The following is a 6,835-nucleotide window of genomic DNA, read 5'->3' as shown; positions in this document are numbered from 1 at the left end:
ACACAAGCAGCCCAGCACCATCACCACCACCACCACCAGTACAACCACCATCATCACCAACACCATCACCACCACCACCAGCATCACCACCATCATCACCATCACCAACATCAGCAGGATAATCACCAACATCACCGACACAACCAGCCCAGCACCATCACCAACCACCACCACCACCAGTACAACCACCAGCATCACCAGCATCACCAGCACAATGAACCCCTCACCATCACCACCACCACTACCAACAGCACCACCACCGACGTAAGCAACGGCCACTGCTGTCATTACTGCCACCGGCACCATCCCCCGCAGCACGAACATCATCACCATCACCCTCCCCTCCATCATCACCACCCACGCCCCGCCACCCTTCCCACTGCCGGTGCTGAGGGGACCTAGGCTGGGCTGCACCAGGGAGCCAGGGGAGCCCCTGCAGCTGACACTGACCCCAGAAACCTGGCTACAGAGAGGGAGGGGCTGGGTGTGAGCCCCCAGGCAGGTCACGTGGCTCGGCTCGCAGGCGGGGAAGCGGCTCTGGGAGGACCGGACGGGCTAGTGCTGGGACTGGAGAGTCGAAGCAGCCGACAGGGCCCCTCCAGGGCAGGTGGCAGGCTGACCACCAGGAGGGGGACCAGGAGTCTGGGCAGCTGGAAAGCAGGTGACAGCGGTTCAGATGGAGAGAGGGGGGCAGCCCCACAGGAGCCCGCTCACAGGGTGAGAGCCTGGAAGAACGACTCCCTCCAAGTCCCGGGGTTCAGCGAGTAGGTAGTGGGCCCACGGGAATGGATACCACCCTTGCCCCGTCATGGCCTCTGGCTCCTATCACGCCCGAGACCGGCGCCACCACGACAAGCAGCCTGATGACAGCTTCACCATGGCTAGTGACACCCTCTCCGGTTACCTGGCCCTGACGCCAGCCCCCTGGGGCAGGTGCTGCCACCCGTCCATACCCGTCCCCCTTCTTCCCTTAGGGGCACGCTCCCTCGTGCACTTGATGGATGCCCTTGAAGGCTGGGCTCCCAGGAGGCGGCGGCTGAGGTGGGGACGCCCTGGGGCTGACACCTGTCCACGGGAAGCAGAGACGCTGGGCTGGGCCCAGGGAGAGGCGGGCGGCAATGCGGACACAGCAGTGGTCTCGGCCGGCCCCACGAGAACCTTTTCATGATACTGTCCTTCGTTACACCCGAGAGGCTCGGCCTCCATGTGCCTTGGCATTCCCACCGCATCCGGCCCCGGCAGGCAAGCCGTTGTGGGGAGAGCTGAGGACATCGGCCGCAGCCCTCCCAGCAGCTGTGGAAACAAGGCCTTCAGTCCTGAAAGGGGAGCTGGGGGGCACCTTCCACCGTCCGCCGCAGATGCCCCTAAGTACTTTGTCCCCACCTTCCCTCGCAGCCAGCATGGCAGGGTGACTGAATTCTGGCCAACGGCACGTAGAGGAAAGCATGTGTGCCCCTTCCAGGTTGTGCTTGAAAGGGAGTGATCGTGCACTGCCCTTCTGACTCTCCTGCAGCAGCTGGGACGCAGCTGTGAGGATGGGAGCTAGAGCAGCCACTTTGGGTCCAGAGTTGATGCTACATGCAGAGGGTGGCAGAGTTGCCCACCATTTCTTGACTGCACACCTCCAGATCATTAGTTATAAGAGAGATCAGGGGCACTCGAGGGCTCAGTTGGCCAAGCGTCCAGCTTCGGCTCAGGTCATGATCTCATGGATTCGAGCCCTGTGTCAGGCTCTGTGCTGACAGCTCAGAGCCTGGAGCCTGCTTCAGATTCTGTGTCTCCCTCTCTCTCTGACCCTCCCCTGCTCTCTCTGTCTCTCTCTGTCTCTCAAGAATAAATAAAAGACATAAAATTGTTTTTAAGTTTTTAGAAAGAGACAGAGAAATCAGAGAGAGAGAAAAAGAAAGGAAGCCTCCCTTTACCCTGTTTGAGCCGCGGCCGCAGTCTGAGCAGCGGTAACAAGGCTACCATGAGGAGGAAACAAAACGGTTTTCCTATGACACAGGCAACGAGGTCTGCCGTCCTTCCCACGCCCACCCTGCTGTCCACTGTCTCCTCGCCGTGGGGACCTCACTATGCCACCTGTTTCCACAGCATCTCTATGAAGCCTGCTCCACTGACGGCCCCACCCTAGTACTAGGAGGCTCACGGCCCTTTTCACTTACCGGCCTAGCTGGATCCCTGACGAACAGGGACCCAGGACGCCCCTGAGCCTCGGCTCTCCCGTCTGTGAGGTGGGAATCACAAGAATCCCCGAGCGGGTGACGGTGGGAGTAGGCGGGATGATGCGTGGAGGGGCGAATCGCAGCTCCTGGCTCATGGGAAACGCTCATCAACGGCCTGGACCGTCACCGTGCGGATTCCCTTCGTAAAGCGCCTTCACGGACCAGCATGAGAAAGGCAGGCGTGGAAACAGGCCGGGGGAGGGGTGAGGCCCGACATGCCGCAGCAGAACCCGGGGCTCGGCGCCACGTGACCCCCAGCAGGCCCCGGTGGGGGGTGAGCCCCGCCATCCCCCGACTCCGACTCCGGGCATCTCTGTGACTCCCGGCTGTCCCAGCCGCAGCCCCCCAGAGAGCTCCACCCTCCTCCGCGTGGGGTCACGGCTGAGCCCCGTCTGCCCGGGCGCCGCAAAGCTCTTTGACACTTGTTAATACCTTCCTGCTTCCGTGCAGGCCCGTCTGGTGCGCATTAGCACCCCGGGCCCCGCGGTGGTCGGACGCAGGGCTTGGGCTCCGTCCAGAAAGTGTCAGGCTCCGCGGGGTTCTCCGACGACTTATCTAACGTGGAACATCGAACGGTTTGATCTGCCAATTAGGCTCACCCGGAGCTGCTAACTGGAAGCAGATGGTGCGGAAGCCGCGCGCCTCCGGCCCCCCCACAGAGGGGCGGGCAGGGCCCCGCGCTTCTCCGCCGGCCTCCTGGGGGCGGCGGTCTTGGACGGGGGACAGTCGGCCTCATCTCCCCGTCCAAGAGAGCTGGAGGGAGCTGCTGGAGCTGGACATGCAGGGAGCCAGGGTGAGGGCCACCCTGTGGTCCCCAAAGTCCCCGGATGCCTACAAACTGCCCTCAGTTCCCTCCATCAGGGGCTCCCGGATCCGCCCTGGGAGACCTTTAGGTGGCCGGTCAGTGTCGACCACGGGGCTGGGCCCAGCCGGTCCCTCGGGGTTCCCTCCGACTCTTCGGTGACCACAAGCCACCCACAGACAGCTTCTCCGGCCAGCCCCACCCAAACCAGAGTCCCTCTCACTCCAGCCTGTCACCAAGGGGAACTGATGCCCCAACTCACGGCACCACTGGTCCGGGATGCTATCTTCGCTCACCTGGGCCTGGTGGCTGACTCCCAGGGGGCCGCTGCCTCCTCCCTCGGTCCCACACTGCCTGCCTCCTCCCTCAGACCCACACTGCCTGCCTCCTCCCTCGGACCCACACTGCCTGCCTCCTCCCTCGGACCCACACTGCCGGCCTCCTCCCTCGGTCCCACACTGCCTGCCTCCTCCCTCGGACCCACACTGCCGGCCTCCTCTCTCTAGGACAAAGTCCAAGCGCCTGACAGTGATTGTACAAGTGTCCATGTGGGCCAGCTCATGTGTGCCCCAAGGGGGTGGGCACTGTGACTTCGGCCCATTCTACAGCGGACACAGAATTGCCACCTGGGGCGGGGATGGGGGCAAGTGAAGGCCCCCAGAGCCAAGCAGCTGGTGCCAATCCCTCCCCTCTATCTGTCTCCCCCTCCCTCAAGTCCTCCTTTCCTCTCCCTCCCTCTCTCCTTCTATCTCTCCCTCTCTACCCCACTACCCCTTCTCCCCTCTCCCTTCTCTCTCCCTTCATCTCCCCCCCTGTGGCGTCCTGGGTCCTGCACTGGAACTCAAGCTGCCTGGACACAGGGACCTTCCTCTCGGGCGACCCCACATCCTCGGAGCTGCAGGGACCTGGCCCTGGAGGGCTCGCTACTGTTAGTGAATGAATGCCAACGTCCCACGCCCTTCCCTTGCTCAGGGACTTGAACGGCTCACCCTGACCATGACCTTCCTCACCTCCCAACCCGCACCTGTTTCTCCTGGTGTCTAACCACATGATCTGTTTATAATTCTGCCTCATTCATTGACTCACTCACTCGGGCAGCATTTGCTGAGAGCCTTGCTCTGTGCCAGACACCTTTCTAGGCGCTTGGGCTGATGCATCAGTGAACAAAACAGATGAAACTCGCTGCCCTCGCTGAGCTTACAGTTTATTGTGGGATTAAAACAATACTCAAGTCAAGGAGGTAAAATGTATGGTGTGTTACTGGGACGTGTTAAGGGGAAAAGCTAAGCAGGAAGAGAAAATGAATGAAGAACCAGCCATGTGACAAGCTGAGGAAGAGCATTTCAGGAAGACGGAACAGCCAGTGCAAAGGCCCTGAGGCACACACATCGCATGTGTGGGACTGGTGAGGCAGCCCAGCATGGCAGTGGAGGGGTGTAGAGGGAGGGGTGTGCACAGCAAGGGAGGGGAGGTGGCGGGGAGCCCTGGGGGTCTAAATGCCAGCGTGAGGACCATGGCTTTTCATCTGAGAGAGATGGGGAGCCCCAGGTACTGAGCAGAGGAGGGATAGGAAGGGACCTTCTGCAGGGGCTCCACCTGGAGCCTGTTGCCGGAAGCCGGGTCGAGGCTCTATTCTGAAGGTACAGCCAACAGTGTGGCTCACAGATTGGAGGCAGGATGAGAGGGAGGAGTCGGGGGCAATGGAAGACTTAGAGAGGCTCCTGAGGACTTTACGACCAACCTGTCCTTGCCTGGGAGGCCGAGCTCCAGCTTCCTGCCCTCCCTCTGCCACCCTCCCAGCCCCCCTGCAGCCCAGCCACCGGGGAAGGTGACACATTTAGCCCGGCCCGGCCCCCTGGGCCCCGGACCGCAGCCAGGTCCCACCTGCTCCCACCTGCTCCCACCAGGTGGGAAACCAGCCCCTGCAAAAGGCCCCCACATTCCACTGCCCGCTGACAAGCACCCGGAGCCTCCAACAGCCAGTGCGTAAAAGGTGACTCTGCAGGTGACAGGCAGGCCACGCAGAGAACGGCCTGGCCCGACTCAGGTGCTCAGAAACCGGACAGGCAGCAGCCTGTCACAAGCTGGGGCCAGTGAGGGTCAGGCTCAAGCAGCCCGGGGAGTGCCAGGGTTCCCTCTGCACCCCACCCCGCCCCCCAGCAGAGAAGCCTTCCCTGGGGAGGCATTGTCTGAATTGGGCCTCAGGAATAAATGCAAGTCCAGCAGGGACAAGAGAGAAGGGGCAGTCTGAGCACATGTGTGACGCCAGGCCTGTGTTTGGGGAACAGCCAGGATCCCACTAGGGGGTGAGGCTGGGTGGGGGGTCAGGGGTGGCAGGAGCCGGATTCTGAAGCACAAAGCACCTGACTCTTCATCGAGGGACGGAGGACGCCGGGCGCTGTCATGTAGGCACTGGGGAGCCACGGAAGGCGTCTGAGCTGGGGAAGCCTGCGACCGAGACCGGGTTAAGGGGGGCGTCAGTCAGGCGGACTGGTGCGGGAAGGGAGTCAGGGTCCCAAGGAGGAAGCCTGAGAGATACTCTAAGAGACACAGGTCAGAGAGCGTGTGTCCAATGGAGGGACAAGGACGGCGCTCAACATCAGGTCCCAAGAGCAACGGACAAGCTTTAGACAAAAAGGGGGGAAGGTCAGAGGACACGAGAGCCATACCCCACCCCCAATTCTCCAAGTCCCAGCTCCCCAACTTGCAAGCTGGGTGACCCTGAGCAAGTTAATCAGCCTCTCTGAGCTTCAGTTTCCTCTTCCTGTAAGATACAGACGTGTTGGATCGCAAGTGAGAGAAAACCCAACGCAAACTACCGCAGGCAGTTGAAGGACTCGTGGGAGGTTTGGGAGGACGTGCTGTCTCCAGGCACAGTCCTTCGGCTCAGAAGGTTCCAGGGACGTCTTTCCATCTTCGCGCTTTGCCTTCTGCGAAGTCCAGCTTTCCTCTAAGGCGGACACGCCCTGTGGTCCCACCGCGTTGCCTCCAGCCACTGCGTCTCAGCCTTGCCGGTTCCTACAGACGGAATCTTAATCCCAGGAAAAGTCCCGAGACTCCTTCTGAGGGGACCAACCCTCAGCCAGGGTCCCCTGCCTCCGACCCCTGGAGTCAGGACAGAGTCAGCCTCCCTTGAACAACAGAGATCTCTCCTGGGAGCAGGGGGGCCACCAGGCAGGGTGGGGTGAGAGAAAGGGGTGCTGGTGGGAGGTCCCCGTGGGGCGGGGTCATTGTGGGGACTAGGGGGTCCCGTGTGCAGCACGCCTAGAGAGGCCACTACTCTTTTTGTCATGAGGTATAAAAGATCATCGTGAGCAAGACGAATGAGATTTAATTTGCGGTCCCCAAAGACGAAACTGATGTCCCTAAGTGGAAATTCCCGCGTGTGGTTTGAGTCCATCTAAGGAAAATTTCTAACAGCTGGCGTTGTCCTCCGTGAGCCCCCTGTCACTGGAGGGGAACAAGAGAGGATTAAGATCTCAGCTCGGGGCAGCTGTAGGGGGAGGGGTGGGTGCCTGGGGCAGGGGGGCGTGGGATTCCAGGATTCCCTCGCGAATGGAGGTCCGTGAGGCAGAACCAGGAAAAGGAGGTCATTATCTCTTTTTTAAAAAATGTAAACCAAGGCGTCAGAAGCACGCAAGAAGAGAGAATTAGGAGCCTAAAACTCCCTGAGCGTGAGGTCTGGTCCCGAGGGCGAGGGGGACGGGCCACAGGCACATCCAGGAACAGACAGGGCACAGAGATGCTTCCTGGAAGCTGGGGGCTGGGTGGGGTCCCACACCCAGGGAGGCAAGAGCAGGGGACGGAG

Source organism: Suricata suricatta, chromosome 8 (genome assembly GCF_006229205.1).
Source record: "Suricata suricatta isolate VVHF042 chromosome 8, meerkat_22Aug2017_6uvM2_HiC, whole genome shotgun sequence".
NCBI lineage: Eukaryota > Metazoa > Chordata > Mammalia > Carnivora > Herpestidae > Suricata > Suricata suricatta.
The sequence above is the reverse complement of the archived record's forward strand: the minus strand, read 5'-3'. Positions refer to the sequence as shown.